At 36.8% G+C, this 23,983-nt stretch overlaps 1 pseudogene; it reads left to right on the plus strand.

Moving 5' to 3' along the window:
* Positions 1–11,480: 11,480 nt before the first annotated feature.
* On the plus strand, positions 11,481–12,654 carry LOC145688600 (small subunit ribosomal RNA; annotated as a pseudogene).
* Positions 12,655–23,983: the final 11,329 nt, after the last annotated feature.

The raw sequence follows: 23,983 nt of genomic DNA on the forward strand, positions 1-23,983 counted from the left end.
AGAAATTACTGTATAGTTGGAATTTTATTTTTGAGTATGATTAGATTTTTTATAAATGACAAACATGACATAAATGCTTACTTTAAAATCCAGGTGCAGTTTTACTATACGGATCCATAGATTGTAAAATGTACAGAAAAATTTGGGCAGGTCTGTAATTTGCCCATTTCATGTCGAGAACAAAACTCAACCAACTCCTGCGGGGCTTCTAACCCGTTCCTCCTACTACTCCTACTACTGTCACTAATACTACTTATACTATGGATCCATATAATAAAACTTCACGAGAATCCGTATGTAATGAATAAATAACGTTTCTGTTGCGAAGTAGTAATTATTAATTCATGTGTTCCAGTAAAGTAAATGTGTTCCTATTATTTGATTTAGACTGAGTTCTTTTACGTCCAGTATTCAACAAGTTAATGGTAATTGTTACTATGAAGTGCTATGGTACCGGTTTCATAAATGTTATTTATTTTGAGTAATGTTTGTTCTTAAACAAATATTTCTGCAAGTAGGTTATTTCGCAATCGCTTTCATGATGTACATATTAGTTTATTATGAACAAGTACAAAAAAACTTTAAAAGGGTATGTTTACTGAATGCATTTTATACAATTTATTTATTTTACACTTCTGTAGTTGGTATCGTGTCGTGCAACAAACCTAATAAATTATGAGTTTAGTTGGGTCTCAGCGACAATTATTGTTGTATAGTAAAATATATACAAATCAGTTAATTAAAAATAGGAATATAAAGCTATTTTAGTCTGGTGTATTTGCCAAGTGTGCATCTGAGTTATTACAGTGCTAGCTTTATTAATGTTTTCCAATGTACTCCAATACGAATTCCACTTGCTTACTTGTAAACGAATTCTACTTGCAAATGAAAGTATTCTTTAAACTGAAATAAATTCATGCCCTGGAAGTTGATTGTGCTTTTATACAGTTTCTTAGGAATCTCATCCTCACATGATTAATCACTTGATGAATATAATAACATCTGAAACATTTTCAAACAACAATGGTTCTTAGTCAATTATTCAGGCAAAGCGAAACTTCTCTTTGCAAAATACTGTAAAGGAATCAATGTGTCTTTGCTTCGATTCACAGAGACTGTTATTAATAATGCATTGAGTTATGCAGACAATGATGTTGGTGACAGGTTTCTATTAATTTTATTTGTGTTTTGTGGAGTTTCTGTGTAGAGTGCTTGCGTCCTGAACTGTCAACAGTCAACTGGTTGTTGTTTTGCTACATCAGCAATTTATGAATGTTATGTATTTATTGTAATAAAGTTACGAGAGACACCTTCCTGTCTCCTCCCAACACCTAAAACCACACCTCCTATGACGTCTGGGACTCGCTTTCGATATCAACCAGAATAGTCACCGAGCCTGGGGGCCCTCCTTAAATAGCCCCGGTTACTTCCGTCTCGAGGAGTAGCGATATAGATTTGAAGCCGGGAGTAACGGTGCGGAGTGGAAGCTAATCTCGGACTTCTCCTACGAACTGGCGGATGCCCGCGATATCCCGCCAATAGTCCAGGACCAGATCCATAGCAAGATACCAGGAGACCAGAGAGGGACCAACGCACGCCCGGACGTCATGAAGGTACACCTACCCTAACCGATAATCCTAACCCTAGCCCTGTCTCTCTTCTTTCATAGAATTTCTTCGTTATTAACTCTAATATCCAAATGATCTTTTACTTTAAAGGACAGCCGTCCGAATCCAGTGCCTGTGAACTGAGCTAAATTCCCCACTTTAGTTCTTCTGACGGCTTGTGTGTAGGTGGAGTTTCCTTTCATTTTTCCTCCCCCACACACCCTTTATATGGTGGAGATGTGGCTTTTTACTCTTTCTTTTTATCCCTGCTAGTGTCCTACTTGGTGGAGAATTGTTTTTACCCTGTCAGTTCTATCTCTGCATGTTTTTAGGTCAATCTTCTAGTAGTGCATGTTTTTCTTGTTTTCTTTTCTGGCCAATAGCTGTTGTTGGAGCAGGCATTTCAGTGCCGAGTCTAGACTGGTTTTCTTGCGGGAGTGTAGCACACGCACCCCGATCGAGACCAGTTATTGGGCGTATCTCCGCAACAGACGGATGGTTTCACCAGAGTGGAGGCTAATAAGCTCTCTTGTCTATTGGGTCTTTCGCATTTCACTACTTTTGCAGTGAGGCATTTTTGCCGAGTCTGTGCGAGGTTTATTGCGGAGGTATGGACGTACCCCGAGCAGAACCTTGCTAAGGGCGTAGCACTGTACGAGGAGGGTTTCACCCTATTGTGAATGCTCTTTTGGTGTGCGTCTTACTTTCGAGCAAAAAGTACTACTTTAGCGTCGAGGCCTTTTGGTCGTGTCCGCACACGGAGGTCATTGCGTTCAGATGGAACTTCTGACCGATCTGACTTCCTCGTTTAGGGGCGTAGTGGCGCTAGAGTCCGAGAGGTTCTCCTCAATTGGAAAATAGCTCACCTATGTATCCTCTTATTTTTTGCATGACACTTGGGTCCTGGCGAGATGTCTTTTTTTCCTAACTCTCTCCGAAGTATAGTGCGTTTCTTATTTTTTGTGTATATTAGCGTATTCTCGGTATTATTTTATTATTTTTAAGTTAATTATTGAGTTATAGTATTAATGTGATGTGTAGTTGTGTGCCCAAATTTTTAGAGATTTTTGTCTATGTTGCGTTACTTACATGAGGAGTTAGGTGTGCCTACAGAAGAAATCTTAGACCACAGCGATACTGTATATTTTGAGCCTGCCGCGTGTTCTTCCCCTAAGTCCGCTAAGGTTACGCGCCAATATTTGTATAACTTACGTAGGCAGTTACGTTTATCCGATACCTTCTCTGAGATTTCTGGGTCCTCTTCCATTTCTTTAAGTCCTAAAGTATCAGATATGGCATCTGCAGCGAATAATGCAGGAGGCGAAGGTCCCGTTCAATATATGAATTCGATTATTAGACCTGAGCCGTTTTATGCTCGTTTCGGGGAGGATGTGGACAGATTTTTGAGGAAATACGAAACTGTGGCCGAAGTCAACGGCTGGACAGGAGCCCGTAAGAAGTTAATTTTAGGATCATTACTGAAAGGAGGTGCTGAAAATTGGTATTCAGCAATTGAATCGAAACCCGAATTTGCGCAGTGGAATTATGACCAGTTTAAAGAACGAATCCGTCAAACCTTTAAAGATCATGCGCTTCCCCATTTTACTGTTGCGCAGATGAGGGCTCGAGAGCAAGGTACGGATGAGAGCGTGATGGATTACGTTTACTCAAAACAGGATCTCATTCTTAGATCAGATCCTACAGCCTCAGAAAAAGCACAAATACAGTACATTATCGAAGGTCTTCAACCTGAATATTTTCGTGCTGTTATTAAAAAAGAATATGAAAATCTCGCTGCACTCGTCGATGAGTTAATATTAGAGGAAAAAGCACGATTGCTGACAAAGAGGAAGGAATTAGATCAGTTCATTAAAAAGAACTCAGTGCTTTTGCAGTCTGCCTTGGTCAGCAATAAGCCGGCAGACAGCCTTCCTTATGTAACAGCTGCTGACGCAGCATATAGACAGGAAACAGCTGTTAGAGCTGCTGACTCGCCACGAGAGCAAACGCAGCAGAGTAATGACGTCAATGGCCGTTTGCTTGAATTACAGCAACAATTATCTAAGTTAACGTTGCAAATATCCGCTTTTTCTGATGGCAGTAAAAACAAAAACAATGACAATGGCTCACGCAATAGAAGAAATAACAATAGACGAAACTTTCCACGTAATAACATGCAACAAAACAATGATAATGGTGCCAATAGTTTTCATGTGCCCCAAACCGATCCTAACCGGTCCGAATGAAATACAGGGTCGTCCCAAAACGACTCCTCAAAAAAGGGACCTATTATCTGTTTTCGATGCAAAGGCCCTAATCATATCGCTAGATATTGCAGGGCGACTTTAAACTAACTGCTAGGGTAGCAAATTGGACCACTGCTACCCATTCTCTCCGAATTACGGTCCCTCTTTTCACCCAGAATGAGTGCCTCCATGGCTTTTCTCCTAAACTGTTACATTCTGCCATGTTGGACACACAGTGTCAATTTTCAGATAACCAAGATCGTTTAGAACGTTTAAGATATATACGGGAAAGAGCCCATGATAACTTGTATAAAAGATTTTTGATTTCCGCTAAATCGTACAACAAAAAGAAGAAACAGCAAACTTTTAAGAAAGGCGATCTGGTTTGGATTTTTGATTCAACCGTTAAGAAAGGTAACTGCAAAGCTTTTTCAGGGAAATACTTTGGTCCAGGTATAATTCAAGGAAGCAAACATGACAACAGTTACTATGTAAAGTTTCGGACAGGACATGGGCAAATTAAGATTGATTCTTTCGCTGTTGACCGTTTAAAAAAGTATTACCCACCAGGAAAAGATGCTGAAAAGGATGTTCAGAAGCTAGATGCCTCTTCCCCTACTGTCTTAGGTGAAGGTGCCAAGGATCCCGCGCTACCAGCTGTTAATGGAGATTTCGCCCAATTCTTAGTTGAAGAACCAAATTTAGACAGAGATGATGCTGTCCCTGATTGTATGTTTATCAGGAATATAGTTTCTATGGTGGACCTACCGACTTGGTACGACATGGCTTCCCCCACCTCAACCTTAAAAGATAAAATGTATCCAAAGTTTTCAGCCAACCACGAGATCAACAAGAAAATAGCCCTATATTTTGGAAGTATTACTTCGCTCTCCGGAGACTGTATAGTGAACAGTACGAACACGTCATTGGAGCCACGTGGAGGTGTTGACCGAGCGATCCACCAGGCTGCTGGACCAGACTTACTTCAGGACTGCGAGAAGATTAGTCATCTAAAAGTCGGAGATGTTTGTGTCACCGATGCCTATAACCTCCCTGCCTCCTACGTCATACACGTTAGCGCTCCACCAGACAAGAACCCAAGGAAACTACAAGCGTGCTATGAAAAAGCCTTAAGTCTCGCATTGAAAAGTGGCTTTAGATCCATAGCCTTTCCAAACATTGCGACTGGGATTTTCTTTTTTCCCAAGGAAGAAGCATGCCGTATTGCTTTGGATTGCATACGGAAGTTCTTGGAAGAGAATTTGGATTTGGTGGACATGGTTGTGTTCTGTCAATTTGACAAAGAAAATCAACGAACGTACGAGCGATTGATGCATGTATACTTTCCACAATAGACCTGAAAGAGAACACATATTTTAATTATATTAGATTAGTTTGTTACTGGCCTACCAGGGAACTATAATATAGATTAGTACGTGTATGTTATGGACGGACTATGTATAGTCGTCCTGCTATATGTGTCAGAAGCAAAGAAAAAAATAACATGCAAGTTACCACCACCATTCGTGCAACCGAAGAAATCCCTCTAGAATTTTTTTTCCCTTGTCTTTTCTTTTTTTTTTTTCACTGACAATAATTTGAGATGACGTACCTGGAAATAGAGAAGTTTTGACTTATAGTAAAGGTTGATAAATGGGTTAACAATAATAGTAACAAGTATAATCTATTCAATACAATGGTTCTGAAATGAGTTTTTTTTCCTCTTATTTCAGATGTATTGGGTATTAGTTTTCTTTCCTCTGCAAGTTATCTGTATTTCTTCCGAGTGGGATATAGACTACCGCAAGCAAGCAACCTTGGAAAAATTAGGTATCGCCATTTCACATGCAGGATACGCTGTGCACACAACGGACACTGTCTATACTACTTTACGTATACATTTGGACCTTCATCTTTCAAATTTAAACATTACTTCATGTGAGAACAAAGTAAATCCTTTTAATGATGTAGTTACCATGGAACGAGATTTTTATGCTAAGTTACAAGCTGTTATACCATGTGCATTTCAGTATTCGAATAGTTCTTTACACTGTGTGCATCAACACCGTCCTACTCGTTCCATAGTTTCATGGCTCTTAGGAATATCCTCTTTTGGATTTTCTTCCTACAATTTTGTTGAGACCCAACGAATAAAGCAATCCCTTAGTATTTTACAAGACCACGATGATTATTTGAAATCCGAACTTCAGAACATTAAGAAAGCATTTAATAATGAAGTGAAAATAGTACGTGGCGTGGTTCTGGCTGTTAAGCACGCCGTACTCCAAATTCAAAACGAGACTTCGAACCTTCTTTGCGATGTGATTACCCATGAAAGACGATTGTGGATTATGCAAAATTATTATGAATCCCGACGTAAGGTTGCCGAGATGTTAACTGATATTCTACAAAATCAACTAACCTATCGTATTTTAAATTCTGTTCAGATACTTTCTCTAGTTAAGAGCCATGCTATTCTAAAGGATACTCTTTTCCCACACGATATTGGTCTATTCTATACGGTATCTTCAGTTTTTCTTATAAACTTCAATTTTGATTCCTGGAACATTGATCTAATGTTAAAGACACCTGTAGTTACTCCTGATAAAATTTCCCAGCGTTTTATGATTCACAACCTAGGTATTTTAATGACAAACAAGATTGTCAGGTATTCGCTGCCTAAAGAGGCCTACTTGTCAGATAATCATTTTGTAGAAATTGACAATCAACAGTGTGTTTGGAAGAAATTTTTATACTTTTGCGAAACCTCAGGCTTAAGCGCCAATAATCGATCAAAATGTCTTACGGACATATATTTTAATCAGAATTTAACCTTTTGCAACCTAGAAATTGTTCCTTCTGATGCAAAATTTGTTCATTTATATACGCCAGCTGGCTTACTTTTTTCTTCGTTAGTACCAGGTCATATAACTTCTAGAACTTCCCATAATATTTTACATACTACCCCTATTAAATATGGAATTAACCTGACTCAATTTATAGTATATGACAATTTTGAAACAGTGCTTATTCAAAATATGGTTTTACCCACTCGGAAAACGATAAATATGGAACATGAATATATGAACATTGATTTAAATTTTTCTCTCCCTCATCTAAATTTTTCTGCGTCTATCAAAACTCTTACTGAGTTAGATATGGAATTACAGAAATTGAAAATTAACCATACTGAGTTTATTGTTAAGCGATTTAATAACTTACATACTACTTATTTTATTGTGATCCCAATATTAGTCGTAATTTTGAGTTTGGCAACGTTCATTCAGTGTTTCTTAATATGTAATTTGAGACGTCAAGTCCGTTCTGCACAACCCAGGGAATCTTAAGTTTTTTCCCTTTTTTTTGTATAAGCAGAATCGTTATATGCATTATTTTGTGTCTGTTTGTTTGGATCTATGACTCATAGTTGTTGGAATCGGAATTTGCTTCTGTTGTTTGGTTCCTGTTTTATCATAGTGTTCCCGGGATGATTTTGTTTTACAGGACCATACAGTGTTGTTTGTGTCGTGACAGATTGATTTGTCAGGTTATTGACGTTTTAGTTTATCTGTCCTTGGTGTCTGAAGTCAAATTCCACCTTATGTTAAATGAGTCAAGTTAGTGTTTTTTTTTTTTTTTCAACACAAAAAGGGAAGAAGGGAGTTTTGTGAAGTTTATTTTCCGTGATGTGTCCATTTTTCGGACAAGAGAAATATTTGAGTTTTGTGGAGTAATTCTCCTTTGTGTTGAAGTGTTGCTATACCCTTTTTTTTAACGATACCTTATTTGAGTGGGCACGTTTTGCCCAGCTATTTTTGGATAATAGCAGTCTTGAAAGATGCATATTTTACCCTAGAATTTCTGCTTTTGATTTAGCCCTGAAGATTTAGGAGATACTAGATTTAGCCACTAAGCGATACAAAATATCAGTTTTTCATGCTTATTTAGACATTTGTTTTTTTTTAGATACTTCTGGCTTTTTGCTCCTGTTTTTTAGCAGTGAGAGCGGAAGAAACCTTCTCACTCCGTGACACCGCCTGGGTTGTTGTCCACGTGCTCGAGATATCTTTATTATCTATTGGAATTCTCTTACTTTATAAACTATACAAGCAGCATTCTAATGACCGATTCCGTCAAAATACTAGTGATAAGCAATGTCTACCCTTATCTACAGTGACATCTGTTTCGGAATCTCGCCCTATGATCAACGACACACGAGATTCTACAAAAACTCATTTCTTACGTAATTATCTCACTTATTTGTAGTTTTGCCGCTAGTTCCCTACCAATTTTTTTTGGATAGAATTTGGATAGAATCCAATTTTTTTTTTGGATTTGGTTACGTTTCATCAATTTAAGTAAACTTCTATTGGGATCACAATTATTTTGATTCTGAGTATACCTACCACCCTCAACAATGAAACCTAGCGTACGTACATTTCAAACATACAATTGGTTTATTACATTAATTTTTCTTTCTTCGGTCCCCCTTTTGTGCCCCCGACCCCCCCCCATGTTACTGGAATAATCATAATATTTTTTTTTAGCCGAGTGCTAGGCGGCATAACCTGGCCCCGTTCCTGTTTTTGAGAAGATTAGCTGAAACAGGAAATGGTTTCAGCCTTATGATTATTCTGGTCCCACCCTCATACACCCTCCCTCCCTCCAAGATTGCCTTGTGTTGATTCTGTGTTGTATGGTATTATTTGGTCGTTGGGCACCAATTACAAGTCATATTAATGCTTAATTTTTGTTTCTTTTTTAATTTTGTCTTGTTCTTCCTCTATTTCTCTTCCCCCGTACGTTTACTTTTTGTTTTTCTACTGTACTAAGATTAGCCTTGCACTTACGTTCCACCTACTTAATTTTTTTTTACCGCATCTACATTTTTGTAACCTTTTTTACTTTTCCTCCCACATTCTCATTCTACTCAGTCTCAGTTCTCTCTAGTCAATTCTATGCTATTTTAATTTCATACCTAAAACCTGTTTCTTTCTCCCTCCCATGCCTTCATTAAGCAGCGAATGAAGAAGAGGTTACCGTCCATCGTAGACCTTCAAGAGGCCACCGCCCACCCCCCCCAGGAATGCTACATCGAGTACATATGGATTGATTGTGGATCACTGTTTTACTTTTCCAGCAAGATGCAGCGTTTTTTTTTTTAAATAAAAGCTTCGGATGGACCGTTACGAGGATAGCGTCTTCTGACGCCATATTGGATTTTCATCTGAAACTCATCTGTGTGCCTGTGTTTTCTACCCGTAATCTTCTATTATTCACCTTTTTTCCTCCCTTTTACCTTTGGAGATTATAACTCTATTTTCTATATCACACAATTCTGCCGTGAAACCCTGTCACACTTCAGTAGTTACATGACCCCTCCCTTCCCTCCTTAATTCACATTGTTTTTTTTCCTTCCCCGTTCTAACTAACCCATAGCTTATTTTCTCAACCCTTTTCATAACTACTTTACCTTATTTATTCTACCTAGAGTTCCTCTTCGATACTCATCAGTTGAACTTTTTTTTCTTGAATACGAACTAATACAAATAATTATAATACCCGTCTTCGTTCCGTTACACTGCATCATTCGACGATATGTGCTTCGTATCTGTTCAGACTACAGCGCCGTCCTAGTGGAAGCTTTTTGAACTACGGCCAGCCAGGCCATCTTCATTCTTGGAAGTGCTATCGTCAAAGACTACTGACCGATATATTTTCAAGGGCTCCGAGTCAGCAAATTTTTCTTAAGGTCTTACGTGGTTATAAACAATTCCACGTGCTTTTGTGTTTACATGGACATGTGCTTCAATGAACACTTCTTTATACGTCAAGTGAACGTTTATTGTATTTACAAATATATATGGATATGTGTGCTTTTGTCCTTTTTTTTTTAACGCAAAAGACAAAGAAAAATGAGGTAATATGAAGAAGACTGGAACTTCTAATCTGAAATATCGAATTATTAACATTTTTTTGTTTTCTGTGTTGTTTTCATTTTATTTTGGTGTTTTTTTCTTCGGTGATAAGTATATATACACATGGTTATCAATTTAGTGGTGCATATTATTCAATGAACGATGATATAAAATAAACTTGTTTTTTTTATATATATATCTTCAGTTCCAGACGGGGGAGTGTAAAGGAATCAATGTGTCTTTGCTTCGATTCACAGAGACTGTTATTAATAATGCATTGAGTTATGCAGACAATGATGTTGGTGACAGGTTTCTATTAATTTTATTTGTGTTTTGTGGAGTTTCTGTGTAGAGTGCTTGCGTCCTGAACTGTCAACAGTCAACTGGTTGTTGTTTTGCTACATCAGCAATTTATGAATGTTATGTATTTATTGTAATAAAGTTACGAGAGACACCTTCCTGTCTCCTCCCAACACCTAAAACCACACCTCCTATGACGTCTGGGACTCGCTTTCGATATCAACCAGAATAGTCACCGAGCCTGGGGGCCCTCCTTAAATAGCCCCGGTTACTTCCGTCTCGAGGAGTAGCGATATAGATTTGAAGCCGGGAGTAACGGTGCGGAGTGGAAGCTAATCTCGGACTTCTCCTACGAACTGGCGGATGCCCGCGATATCCCGCCAATAGTCCAGGACCAGATCCATAGCAAGATACCAGGAGACCAGAGAGGGACCAACGCACGCCCGGACGTCATGAAGGTACACCTACCCTAACCGATAATCCTAACCCTAGCCCTGTCTCTCTTCTTTCATAGAATTTCTTCGTTATTAACTCTAATATCCAAATGATCTTTTACTTTAAAGGACAGCCGTCCGAATCCAGTGCCTGTGAACTGAGCTAAATTCCCCACTTTAGTTCTTCTGACGGCTTGTGTGTAGGTGGAGTTTCCTTTCATTTTTCCTCCCCCACACACCCTTTATAATACGACACAACTTTGCGAACTCTTCCTTTGCACTTTTCAGTTTTAAGATGATGGTGGAACAAAAATAATAAATTTCTGCAAAATCTTTGCAAGTTTTCGCTTTTGCACTTTGCACTTTTCACTTTGCAGAAATATTTTTCGTGGAACATAAATCTTGCTGCAAATTGCAAAGCGCAAAGTGAAAAGTTGCAAAGTTCAATGGTGGAATAGGCCCCAGGTCTTTGCTTCTTCTATTAATATCTAATAACTTTTCTTCATTACGCTCTTACGGGTGCTGTTGCCTAGTGTGAATGCCTCTACCATGCGACGTTAAAAACCTTCTACCACAATAATGACATTGATACTTTCCCATCTCTGGCTTCTCACCAGGAAATTTAGACAAATGGCAGGTAACATTACGAAATTTTCCAAATACTTTCTTACATTTTTTAACATTCAAACTCAACCTCTCCCTTATGCTTTTCTTTCAAATGCGAAATAAAACCTTCAACATTCCAAAAAAAAAAAAAAAATCCTTAGAATGGTCCGGACACCTTAACTCATTATCCTCAATAGGATATTTTATTACCATAATTTGGTCCATTTTAAATAAAAGCTGCTATTAATTCTTATCCATAACCAACTCACCGACATCTACATATATATACATAAAAAATAAGTATATATTTAAGAGTTATAACGCTGTGTTGGTTGTGTCCAACACTTACCGGCTTTTCAGTCGGTCAATTCCCTGGTGGATCCTGCCAGTAGTCATATGCTTGTCTCAAAGATTAAGCAATGCATGTCTCAGTGCAAGCCAAAACAAGTTGATACCACGAATGGCTCATTAAAAAAAGTTATGGTTCCTTAGATTGCACCTATCCTACTTGGATAACTGTCTTAATTCTAGAATCCCGCTCAGCAATAGAAGGGATGCTTTTAATAGATTAAAATCAATCAGTCGGTTCGTCCGTCCGAAACCGTGGTGACTCTGAATAACTTTGGGCTGATCGCACAGTCTCTGTACTGGCGACGCACCTTTCAAATGTCTGCCTCATCAACTGTCGATTGTAGGTTCTGTGCCTACCATGGTTGTTACGGGTAACGGGGAATCAGGGTTCGATTCCAGAGAGGGAGCCTGAGAAATGGCTACCACATCCAAGGAAGGCAGCAGGAGCGCAAATTACCCACTCCCGGCACGGGGAGGTAGTGACGAAAAATAACGATACGGGACACATCCGAGGCCCCGTAATCGAAATGAATACCCTTTAATGAAAACGTATCGGAGGGCAAGTCGGGTGCCAGCCGCCACGGTAATTCCAGCTCCGATAGCGTATATTAAAGTTGTTGCGGTTAAAAAGCTCGTAGTTCGATCTGGGTCTCGGACGATCGGTTCGCCGCCCGGCGTTTAACTGATCGTTCCGGACGGCCTGCCGGTTTTTCCTTTCTCGGTGCTCTTCATTGAGTGTCTTGATTGGCCGGCACGTTTACTTTGAGCGAATTAGAGTTCTTAAAGCAGGCCGTGTCGCTTGAATGTTCGGTGCATGGAATAATAGAAAAGGACCTCAGTTCTATTTTGTTGGTTTTCGGAACTCGAGGCAATGATTAATAGGGACAGACGGGGGCATTAGCATTGCGACGTTAGAGGTGAAATTCTTGGATCGTCGCAAGACTAACCGATGCGAAAGCATTTGCCAAGAGTGTTTTCATTAATCAAGAACGAAAGTTAGAGGTTCGAAGGCGATCAGATACCGCCCTAGTTCTAACCATAAACGATGCCAGCTAGCAATCCGCCAAAGTGCCTCCAATGACTCGGCGGGCGGCTTCCGGAAACGAAAGCTATTGTGTTCCGGGGGAAGTATGGTTGCAAAGCTGAAAGTTCGATCAAACGATATTCCCAAATTGGTACGAATTTATCATTCTTAATATATAAACTGTCCCAATCATCACCCGTGATTCAGGAAACCTACATTACCTATACATTGGTCCAAATTTACCCCACCTCCCCGTGGTTGGACCTGGGTACCCCTTGGATCACTTTAACCCGGGAAGTGTCAAGTGTTGATTTGTGACGCGAACGGTCGACAGGTGAGCGCTGCGCTCACTTGCAATAAAAACCTTTATATAGCTGTTTATGGCTTTATACGGGATTTATTTTTAACACATTTCTAAATGTTGAGATTTTGTGATTTATTATTATTATTATTATTATTATTAAAATTGCAAATCAAATTATGGTGCGTTTATATAAAATCATTTCTTATTAGCATTTATTCTTAAAGTTATATCTATTTTTATTATTAAAGTTTTTTTTTATGAAATCAATTTCTGTTATCCCATAAACAATACAATTAGTTGATGATCATTGTCGCATAAAACTATATTTTTATTATCATTATCACATATATCACAGGGATTACATTTTCTTAAAAAAAATATTTACATAATTAGAGCGAGTTTTGAGTACATGCTCTTCATATGTTCATACTATTCGTATTTTGAGTTGGAAATTACTAATGAAATTAAAGATATAAATATCTTAGTGAAAACACTGTACTGTACTTATGTCTTTTGATACATAGAGTCGGTATTTCAATAAGACGTTGTTCTACTGCATGTCTCCTCACTGTACTGATGCTATCCATTATACTTCCAGAAGATGCTCACGTTGTGTTTCCCACAGATTAGCACTTGACAGGCAGCATATCGTACCGTTTTCTTCTGTTTTTCGAAAGCCGTAGCTGAATCTACTAATTTTTGTTCATGATCTCGGAAAAATCACTCTCGCCGTCGGTCGACAGGTCAGCGTGGGCCTCACAAATTACGCATAGTCACATTTATAAAGCCAGTGCTACTGCAACAGAAGAGAATTAAAAGTTTACAATTGACTCTCAGACACAAGACACATCAAGAGACAGCTAGACGGCGCCTCAAGTCTGTGACCCCACTAGGGCGGCTTTGAAACGAAAACATAAACCAGGGTGAGCGATGCGCTCACCTGTGGACCGTTTCCGGGTTAACAAAGGTAAGTAAGAAGGGAGATCCAAGAGGTAGCAGAGAGGGTAACAAGGTAAGTAAATACCACAGGTAGGTATTCATTACAATAATCCTTTTGCCAATGTTTTCTTACAGCAAAACACCCGCGACAAACGCGTTCCTGCTTAGCGGGAAAAAAGCCCAAGGAGAACCATCAGGAGATCTCTGGCCGGATAGCCAGACATTGAATGATGATAGTATCCTTGAGCAATTTCCACGCCAAAGTGAAGAGCTTCCGCATGCGACTGTGGGCGGACATTCATATCCGTGAGCTATGGGCCTTAGGGGCACCGTTCCTAGATTATGCTACCAACGAACCACGTCCCGGCGGGAATGTTGTATCTAAGAATATTTCCCAAAGGCTCGAAAATGCCCCGAATCATTTTTTAATTCCTCCCGCTTAAAGGAACGCTTATAATTGCCGAAAACAACTTAAATTATTTGTTACTCATTTCATGGGTTTAGTGTTGCCTTTTATTATGTTTTTGTTTCGGTAATTATGAGCATTGTTTAGCCCTTTGTAATTGCAAGTCCTTTTCGGCAATTGTGAGCGTAGCTTGGTACCTTGAAATATTCAAGGTGCCAAAGCTTCTAACATTAAACTTAACATAACAATAATATAAAAATAACAACAAAACGACTCCCTATATTTGATCCCAAAAATAAATTCCACTAGAACATAAACTACCCAATCCAATAAATACTTAACTAATATTTTCATACTTTTCTTTTTTCCTTTTTTTTTAAAAAAAATTATGCAACTCTTATTATATTCTTATTTCACTTCACATTTTTCCCTTTTTTCATCCTTTCTTCTTCTACTTCTTTTTTTAAATATTTATTATTACTATATTTTTTTCCTTATTTTTTTTCTAATTCCCTATGCATATTATTTGTTCATAGTATTCACATAATATTTCTTTTTTTTTCATATAATTATTTTTAATTTAATATACATATTTGTACATTTTCTCTATTTTTCTCCTTTTTTCCTTTTTTCTTTTCTTTCTTTCTCTTTTTTATTTTTTCTTATTTTTTCATTTTTTCTATAATCCCCTTTTTATCTCTATAAAACCCAATATTATTTATTTATACACTTATTCATTTCTTACACCATACATATTAAAACATAACAAAATTGAAAAAAAAATAAATAATATTAAAATATCAGACAAATGGGAAACATCACTCATACAAATTATAAAACATCATAATAAAATACAATAAAAGAAAACCTTGTAACAAAAAATATGGTTTCCATCCATATATATTCATCCATTAAAGTAATCCATATGACAGTTTAAAATTTCGATTGAACTCTTTAAAATATAATTTATAATACGCCTCTGAAGAAACTTTGGCACATAAAATTTTCTAAATATAGCACTCAACGACTTGGGTATGCCTCCCCTTGAGCCCAACACTATAGGTACGATCTCTGTTTGTATATCATCCCCAAAATATTTTTAACACCGCATATTTTTTTTCTTATCTTCAATTGCACTGTTTTCCACCTTATCCTCAAATCTAATAGTTATGTCGCAAATATACCTTTTATTATCTTTTACCAATAACATATCTGGCTTCAATTTACCGGCGAAGGTATGAAGCTCAGCTTCTCTACTAACCCTGAAACCGTTTATTTCAAAGTGTTTTATAAATATGTCCCTTACACGGTCATGTCAAAGTATTCTATGACCAGCATGTACAATGCACTTACCCAATACATGAGCCATAGATTCAAATGGTTCATTACAAGCTCGACATGCAGTATTTATATTTTTATCTACTCTAGCCAGTGATGTCCTGACACCAGTTGTGTTAGTACGCACTTTTAATGCATCGATAAAACGCTTATCTGGTAGAGTTTCTTGATAAAGGAAATTATTAGCCACCGGGTTATTTTTGAAGTATTCAATACATTTTCCCTGAGTATCTTTAGAAACACATTGTTCGAAAAATCATCGTTCAATTTAGCCTTCCTTGCCTCCAGCACCTTCAAGTTATATGGTCTTACAATTTGAAATGTATTTACAATTTTCTCTTCCACAACGCTTATATTACTCTGTATTATAATCTCCCTCAAAATACATCTCTATCTTGGGCTTGTAAAGAATAAATAAACTTGAGCTGTCCCATTCAGATTGGGAAAGCCCAGCCCACCATCTCTCTTTTTTGGCATAGAACACCGCATCCAAAGTTGATGGATGTAGATGTAACCAACCTTTAATATATTTTCTTACTACTTCATCTACTTGTTTCAAAAATTTCGGTGTTGTAAAAGTCGCAATCCAGATGTAGACATACTTTGGTAGAATAAACGTTTGTAACGAAACAATTTTTGCCTTGGTTTTAATTCCAGGCGTCCCAGTCTGGTCAATAGCCTTTCCAAATTTTGTAGTTGCCATTTATTCTCTGCTCCCTTCGCAATTATATATTGGCAACCCAAATAGAGGAATGGATTTTCTACAGTGACACATTTTACCTTTTCACCATTAAGATTTAAGTGAACATCCTGAACAAGCCACGTACGTCCTTTCGGTTCTACTCCAAAACAAAGGCATTTATTAATGGAAATATCTAAACCTAACCTTTGAACAGATTCATAGAAACATTTCAGACATTGACTGAAGTTCTTTCTCAGAGCTAATAATTAGCATCACTTCGACCGCGTACGCGGCAATTGGGCTTTTAACACCACCTAGTTTATATCCATAATCGCTTTTACAAACACCTCTGATTACTGAGTCTAACCCTACATTAAAGAACAACGGGCTCAAGGGGTCAGCCTGTCTCACGCCACGTCTAACCCTTACAATAATATCCGTACCAGTAAATTGTTAAATTGTCAGCATATAGGTCTGCAATAATTTCTATAACTCGACAAGGTATATATCTTTTCAGTAATGCATTAATAATGGCACTATGCGGGACTGAATCAAAGGCTTGTTGTATATCAACTAAGAATCCAAACATATCTTTTTCTTTTTCCCTAATTTTAACAACGTATCTAATAAACAACAATTAAACAGAGTACTGCTTCCCAAAATAAACCCTTTTTGGGCATCATGCATTCTAATTGCCTTAGATAATATTTCCTCTAAAAGTCCAGAGAATATCCTACACAATACGGAGGATATAGTGATAGGTCTCCAGTTTGAAACATCACTTAAATCCTTTCCTGCTTAAGAGATCAAAGTGGTTTTATTAATTTTAGACGATGTGGGACTTTACCGACTAACATTATATGATTATATAATTTACTGAGCATATATATCACCATAGTTTTACATATATGCCCTTTCTTTAACCGTCCAAACCAGGTGTCGTATTGTTAAGTCTCTTTAATCTTCCATGTATCTGCTCTATTGTAATTGGTTCAAGAAGTAATAGTTTTTCTACATCTTCCAAATTTTGTTCAAAAAGAAAAAGGTATGTTTTGTATTTCCCCTCTCTCTTCACCACCACTACATTTTGGAATATGAGAGTCCGAGCATGTGACTTATGAAATTGACTACCACATCTAGTACATTCAAATATATATTTGAAAGAATGTACTGACTCCAGATGTTTAATTTCCTTTTTCCAAAAAATATAAAGTTCGAATGATCTATACAGAGAAACGAGGTTAAAGGTATCTTGAAAATCATAACACCATCCGAGAGCTCCTCCGTGGCTAAGCGGTTAGCGTACGCGCCTTTGGCGTGGGAGACCCGGGTTCGATTCCCGGCGGGAGCTCATGTGGTTCGGATTCCACGTTAATCAGTAGGTCCACGTCTCATATCGCCTCGCTGCTGAAAGGGACGCTAAACTAAAATCAACTCAACTCATAACACCATCCGGCTGTCTCGTAACCACATCTCCTTCTACCAATCCAGCTTGACTTGCTGATTTACTTGTGGTTTTTCTCTCCATTATGACTACCACACTTATGATATACAAAGTTATCCACCTATATGCTGTCATAACTATTCGCCTTCAGCGTACAAACTCTTAACACTCTAAAACATTTACAGAACACACACAAAAAATTATAGATTACACCATACTTCGCTACGTAGGCAGATAGGAACATAACCCATCTCTACTACTATTAATTCAGCTCTTTTTTTCTACCTGTTTTCTTTTCTCCCGTCTTATATTCTTTCTGTTATAACTTAATGACAAGTTTATTATTTGCTTATTTAATTATAAAATTAATATTACTTTCAGAATAATATGCCTTTTTCTTTTTTTAAATACAAATCTTCAAGTTTCTCTCGTTGTAAATAAAAAATTAGCCTACTTACAACGAAATTTCCTCAATCAAATATTTTTTTACGTTTCTAAAACTGATTCCATTAAGTATACTACAAAACACCGTTATAAATTAGTCAACTTCAATCCGAACACTCGTCTATCACACCATTTCATTCCACTTAATTTAATGTTCCGACGCATACCCATCGTTCCGTACCGTAATTCACTTTTGATAACCTATTCATCAATCCATTCCAACATAATTACTTTCCCGTCGTTCCATACCGTTGAATCCACCCTTAGTACTCAATTAGCAATAACCAACTGGCAACCGTTCTTAAACTTGGCACTGTTTCCCATAATCCCTTACTCGCACATTCCTAACATGAGGAAGAAGGATCAACCACTACAGTCAGCATTGAATTAATTTCAACTTTCCAAGAATCCAAAATTATTATAAATTTAAGGCTAAATTTCACAATATCTGTATTTCAATATTTCAATATAAATAATATCTATACTTTCACATCACAACGACACCTAATATAATAATATTCAGATGAATATTCTAATATTTCAGTGTTCACTATTCAGAGTATACATAAACGTGCTCCTTTATTTTGATAACATTTTCTTTTAAAATCAAAAGATATCTGTGACATCCAATAATAAGTTGCAAAGTCCTAATTAACACTCGCAACCAAAGTTATAACCCAAACTTTATGGCAAAATAGGTCAATATTTTCACAAATAGGGCAAGTCATAAGCTTGCGTTGTTTACGTCCCTGCCCTTTGTACACACCGCCCCGTCGCTACTACCGATTCAATGATTTAGTGAGGCCCTCGGACTGATGCCCGACACCTTCGTCTTTCGGTGGTACCAACCTGTCGGAAAGATGGCCAAACTTGATCATTTAGAGGAAGTAAAAGTCATACGGTTTCTTTATAATTGAGAATAAACCTGATTTGGCATTATCATATACCGTTGCCGACTGTTTGCACTGCAGCTGACGGTGAGCGAGGCCTCCTCTCCCCGTCAAATTTTAGACTTTTTAAAATACAACTTAAAGTGGGTTCTCTTTCTGGAAAATTGAACATTTAAAAGCAAAATCATTCTATACGTACTTCCATTTAGGTACACCTTCTATAAAATAATTCATTATTCTAGCAACAAGTTAAAAAAGAAAGAAAAGAAATAAAGCAACCGTGACCACAAATGTGAGCAATATGTTAAGCTAGTGTAACATTCCTTCTTACTCTACGATTGTTTAGTCATTGAAGCAAAAATTTATATTGGCGAGTAAATTTTGCATTATGTTTTCTTAAACCTTTTCCCCCCTCATATTTTAAGTTACATCTGCCGCTGTGAGCACTGCTGTTTGATTGCACCTTCCACGAAAATACTTCAGTACACGTTTAACTTGGTGCCAACTCTTTAATTTGCAGTGCTGCTCACAATATACCTACGTTTGAAAAGATATATCACGTCTCAATTCTATCTGTGAATTAACAACGATATGATATTCGATTCATCGACATTCACATTCTAACATATGTCATCAGTCACTTAGCTCATCCCTTAAGTGCACGCATAAAAGAGGTCCTAATTTTCATGCTCGTTCACAGGAATATTCAGTTTATTTCATATTACGGGATTCCATGGAACCCTCCTTTGTAAAAAAAAAAAAAAAAAAAAGATTCCGCTGACAGCGTTCAATTTTTACTTTAGGCTGGATTTTGAGCTTTCTTGTCGCTAAGCGGTTAAAGTTTTCCATGGAAGATGTGTCTTCAACTGTGGGCACATTGACGGCAACCATGAACCGTTATGTTGGCACCTATGATACTTTAGTCCGCAATTATGAATGAAAAGTCGGCAACTATGATCGTTTTGACGGCAAGTATGAGGATTTCGACGGCTAGTGTGAGGATCACGACGGCAACCGTGAGCATTATTATTATTTTTTTTTCTAATTGTTGATAACATCATTGTTTTTAATGTTGAGCTTCTGATAATACCTAATTTCTTCAATTCTTTTTTTAGTTATATTGGGCATAGTACCTCTTGCTCCTATAACTATAGGTAAAATTTCAACCTTGTCTACATTCAGTTTAGTTTTAATCGATGTTCTTATTTTGTCATTAACAAGAAAAAAATATCCTGTTCATATCTAACCGTCTTATCGATAACAAATGCAGTCTTATCGTTTTTTTTTTTACAACCAAATCTGGTTTTAGTTTTTTAACACTAACATCTATCTCAGGCTCATACATGGTTTCGTACCCGTTGTTTACACAATCATCTTTGACAATTTTAAGTAGTTCGTTGTGTCTATGAATTATTTTTCTTTTATTATTAAAACATTCACACATTATATGTGCTAAATTTTCGTTTTTGATTTCCATTTTCTACAAAGTACATTTTCATTTTTGTTGACCTGAGCAAGAGCTACCTTAGTTCCTGCCGTATTAGATCTTATTTTTACAAAATCAATGAATCTAGATTCGGTAAGAAGAGTACTATCAAATAACGGTTCATTACTACATCTATCATCTTTGAAATAATCAATTCCTTTTTCTTGAAACTTAGATTTAGCCCATAGTTCCTGTTCCTTTTTTTTCAGTTCAATCTTTTCTCTTTGCCAACAATGTAACATTTGAAGGCCAACTAATGCCAAGGATTCTGGCTTTTCTTTGTAGGAACATATCAGCCCTATTATTAAAATATAAACCTGTAATGACTGCATCCTTGTTATTACTCCATTTGACCCCCATTTTTGACATTGGGAGTAGAATTATATTCTGAATTTTTGGCAATCCAAGACGGCCATCTCTTTTTCTAGCATATAACAAGGAGTTAGTTACAAAGTGGTTGAGGTGTAATACTCGTTTTACCATATTTCTCAATATCTGATCAATACAATGCAAAAAATTTCCAGAAACCATGGCATTCACAAAAGAGTAATAAAACTTTGGTATAATGTACTGAAATACCAGGTATTTTTTTTGCCTTGGTTTAAGTTTTAATCTACAGACTTTTCCAATTATATTCTCACTTTTACCTATAGTATACTTATTACCTAGCCCATCATTAACAGTGAAAGAACATCCTAAATAATCAAAAGGTTCATTCACCCCCAAAACTCTGATTTCACTATCCTTGACAGTCAGTTTAAATTTTTCAGAGAACCAACTTTTGTTTTTAGTTTTTATTCCGAAAGCATAACATTTACCAATTGATAAATTCATGTCCATATTGTCTAAATATGATGAAATTGGATTTATTTTCTTTTGAAGACCATATTTATCCATATCTACAATGATGATATCATCAGCATACGCTAATACATAGATTTGCTGATTACCAACTTGATACCCATTTTGCATATTTTGTAAACCAACAATGAGATCATCAAAGACGATATTGAACAGAAATGGACTTAAGGGATCACCCTGTTTGATTCCTCTTAAAATATTAACCTCGATATCATTTCGAGCTTTAATTTTAGTTTTAACACCTGAGTACATATCTTTAATCAAATTAACTATCTTTTTTGGACAATTTCTACGTTCTAATATCCTCATTATTGCTTCGTGTGGAATAGTATCAAAAGCTTTAGATACAGTGGGTAAAAAAAGTATTTGGACAGCTAGACTTAGGATGAAAACACAAGAAAATACTGTACATACAAACCAGTATAGAGCAAAAGATTATTGGGCCATTAACACCAGAGTTATGATAGTTTGTGACGCCTATTGAGAACTGTCATGTACTCCACCTGACAACCGTGAGTAAAGGAAAAGAAAAGAGGTAGGTAGTAGGGTAGCAAAAAAAGTATTTGGACAGCTCTGTGATCGCCAAAAAATCACGCAAAAATAGAAGCTGAAAAGTTGCTTCAGTTCATCTAGGTAGTCTACAAAGTAGAGAGAGGCAGTTCATGGCAGTTGAGGACGAAACTACTATCGTGAGGAGAAAACAGAGAGAGACAACCCTAGAGGAAATAAAGTTAATTGTGAAATTGTATGGGGAAGGTAAAAGTTACCGAGAAATTGGCCGTATAGTGAACAAGTTACCTTGCACTGTTGGTTATATTATAAAGAAACACAAAACACAAGAAATACTACAAAATAAACCGTTCACAGGCCTACCAAGGAAGCTAAATCCTCGTCAAAAAAAGTACATCATTAGAACTGTGAAGAAAAATCCATGAAAAAGTGCAAGACACGTGGCTACATCACTCACCCAAGACATGCAAGTCAATGTTACACCTCAAACAGTAAGAAATACGCTTAAAACAGCAGGTTTTCGGGGATGTGCAGCTAGGAAAAATCATATATTTCTCAGACAAACAGAAAGAAAAGACTAGAACTTGCAAAGAAATACCAAAATGAACCTGTAGACTTTTGGCACAACGTGATTTTCACAGGTCAAACTAAAATCAACGCATTTGGAAGTGGTGGCTACCAACATGTGTGGCGAAAGATGAATAATGCATTCAAAAAAAAATATATATATATTGTTCCAAGAGTTAAACATAGCAGCTGTTCAGTGATGGTGTGGGCGTGTGTAAATGTTAAGGGAGTGGAAAATATCAATGTGATTGATGGTATTATGACTACGAGAGTATATTTGTAGATCTTAAAATCAAACTTAAAGGATAGTGCACAAAAACTTTGCTTGGGTGATAAGTGGATGTTCCAACAAGATAACGACCCCGAAAACGGAGCTTACGATGTTCGCCAATGGATCCTTTACAATGCATTCCATTATCTGGAAACTCAGCCGCAATCACCAGATTTGAATCCACTGGAGAACTTATGGTTTGAACTAAATAAAAATATCCGTAAACGCAACTCTACCAGCAGAGAACAGTTGGCTCAGTATGTCCGACAGGAGTGGGCCCAATTTGATCTCACAATTTGTCGTAAATACATCAATGTTGAAATGTCTTCAAGCAGTCGTCGCAGCTAAAGGGTATCAAACGAAGTACTGAGAGGTCTCTTGTTTTCATTTCGTAGTTTTTTTTATGTTCATTTTTCATTGTGTCCAAATACTTTTTTTGTTGTACTTCCAACAGTTGTTATCTTTCGTTCGATATTATAATGTATAATTTTCATATTTTTAAATATGTATACATGCAAATAAAAGACCGTATTTGCCCCTTGTTTCAAACATTGGCCAACAAACAAATGCAAATCCAATCTGTTATCTTGTTATGTACTCTGCAAAATAGCGACTCTTTTGTTTTTGTACGAGGTGACCAAATACTTTTTTTTACCCACTGTATGTCTATTCCAGCTACAAATATTCCTTTTTTTCTTGCTATCATATAGCATTTGATTAAAGATAAAACAGGTATCACTCGTACTCTCATATTTAGTGAATCCCTTTTGACGCTCATTGTATGATATACAGGTACGTAATCTGTCTTCCAATATACAACTGAATATTCTCATTATAATAGAGCCAATTGTTACTGGTCTCCAGTTATTTGCATTCCTTAGATCATCCTTTTTCGGGGTAAGAGTAGTCCTATTCTCTCTCCAGGAATTTGGTATCCTTTCAAAGTCCAATAGTAAATTAAAGAACTCAGTTAAAACCTCAACAATGCCATTTCTTCTTAAATCATTTTTGGTAATGCCATCCATTCCAGGTGCGCCATTATTCATCATTTTTTTATTCTTTTCCAGTTTCTTCCATCACTATTGGTTCCAACACTTGTTTATTTAATTCTCCATGAATTATTTTATTATTGAAATCAAGCTTACGATTTCCATTTTGACCCCATAATTCCTGGTAAAGAAGCTGCATTTCCTGATCATTAGGTCTATTTTTTTGATTTTCAACTAATTCGTTAATATTATCATCAACGTCCCTATTTGCAAGGTTTGTCGGGTTTGTTATAAATAGTCTTTGTGTAATAGCATAGCTACTCATTTTCTTTTTTGTATTTTCCTTTTGTATATTGTCCTTATTTT

The sequence above is a fragment of the Thermobia domestica genome, chromosome 6 (genome assembly GCF_964235325.1).
Source record: "Thermobia domestica chromosome 6, izTheDome1.hap1.1, whole genome shotgun sequence".
NCBI lineage: Eukaryota > Metazoa > Arthropoda > Insecta > Zygentoma > Lepismatidae > Thermobia > Thermobia domestica.